The sequence below is a fragment of the Schistocerca gregaria genome, chromosome 11 (assembly GCF_023897955.1).
Source record: "Schistocerca gregaria isolate iqSchGreg1 chromosome 11, iqSchGreg1.2, whole genome shotgun sequence".
Lineage (NCBI taxonomy): Eukaryota > Metazoa > Arthropoda > Insecta > Orthoptera > Acrididae > Schistocerca > Schistocerca gregaria.
The window spans coordinates 6,037,743-6,039,230 of record NC_064930.1 but is presented as its reverse complement, the minus strand read 5'-3'; the positions used below and the strand labels follow the sequence as shown (position 1 = coordinate 6,039,230).

General features: G+C 49.2%; 1 non-coding gene across 1 annotated transcript; it reads left to right on the top strand.

Annotated features, from left to right (window-relative positions):
- The first annotated feature begins 401 nt into the window (after positions 1–401).
- On the top strand, positions 402–475 carry Trnat-agu (transfer RNA threonine (anticodon AGU)). Its single transcript has one exon. It is a non-coding gene; the product is annotated as a tRNA-Thr (tRNA).
- Positions 476–1,488: the final 1,013 nt, after the last annotated feature.

Sequence of the window (1,488 nt, the reverse complement as noted above, 5' to 3'; positions counted from 1 at the left end):
GTTGGTCGCGGCGAACATAAAGGCACGCAAGAAGTTGCCAAACCAGCGTCACAGACTGATATGATGTATACTGTCATAAGGAAAGCAAGGTGTATGTGTGGGGACCGGCTATTATCGTGGTGTCATCGAGTGCAGACCTGTCTTAGGTATGACGGCTTAACGTCATTGAAGTCTAGAGAGTGGACAACACGTTCGTCTTACTCAGAGCGGTGTCCGAACTCTATTTTCGACGTTATGCGTGCCACTTTCATTGTGGCCAACTACGATTCGATACAGATTGCACGAAACCTGAAAGACACCCTCACTGATACATAGAGAGTAGTGTTTGTCTGCGGAATATTGGGAGTGCAAGGGTCTGTGACGTTGATATGGCTGTATGTAGCACTATTAGTAAACGGGGGGGTGGGCGTAGCTCAGATGGTAGAGCGCTCGCTTAGTGTGTGAGAGGTACTGGGTTCGATACCCAGCGCCTCCAGAACTTTTAACACACCTACATGCGCACCTTGCCATGCAAGTGGAATAATTCCCAACCAGCAGAGGTGTCTAGGCAGATACAAGCGGACGATTAGCATCCACAATTGGCAAACGTGATTTTATTCATGCGCAGGAAGCACCCTCCTCCCACAACTACACTTAATTTAGATACAGTACAAATGTTCCCATAAGATTCTCAAGCCTACGTCGGAAAGATCTGCCTTGCGCCGAGTTCACGTAAATCCCACTGCACGTTCCCATTCTTTGCGTGCAGTCGGCTGCTACTGGTGTTGCTAGTTGTGACTGCTGATAACAGATGCCGTAGCAATCAATTCATGGAGTGAGTTGTATGTTTTGCGATAGTCTGTCTCTGACAAGGAAGCACAGGTGATATAGGTGCGAACACAGGAAGCTTGCAGCCCCTCGCTGCCTGCAGACACAGAGCAGCCACACTAGGAGAGCGGCCTAAGCCCTAGGCGAAATGTGCTCATTCGCTTTGGCGCCACGTGGAACTATAAATAAGGCTGTCACTAGCGTGAGCGTTGCGTGAGCGTCGTGTGAAGTCGGAAAAGTCGGCTGCATGGGTGATTGCCAAGTTTGGGGAGCGTTTCGTAGTATGATCAGTGCAGTGGAGTCGCGGAAACTTGTTGTGTCCCAGTTTTTTGCAGTTGGACGACAAGAGTTTTACACAGTAGCAAAGAGCGAGGCACTGAGTTGGCATGAACAATGGAGAGCACAATGGGGCTCGAGATGTGCTTGTTACCTCAGGTGCTGTGTGATTGTCGACAAGGAGTGAAAAGGACCAATTTCTGACCGCCCTTTCAATTAGAAACAGACGGAATTTGCATTCGTAATACCAGAGCATCGAAACTACTTGGAACTCTTGTGTATATGAACGTGTCCGCGCCTTTGTACTCTGGTACCTTCGCCGCTACAAACCAACCAACCATCGTGTCTGTGCACATCAGAGTCGCAAAGAATGGAGAATAGCCAGGCTTAGTCGTGTGTGCAGCC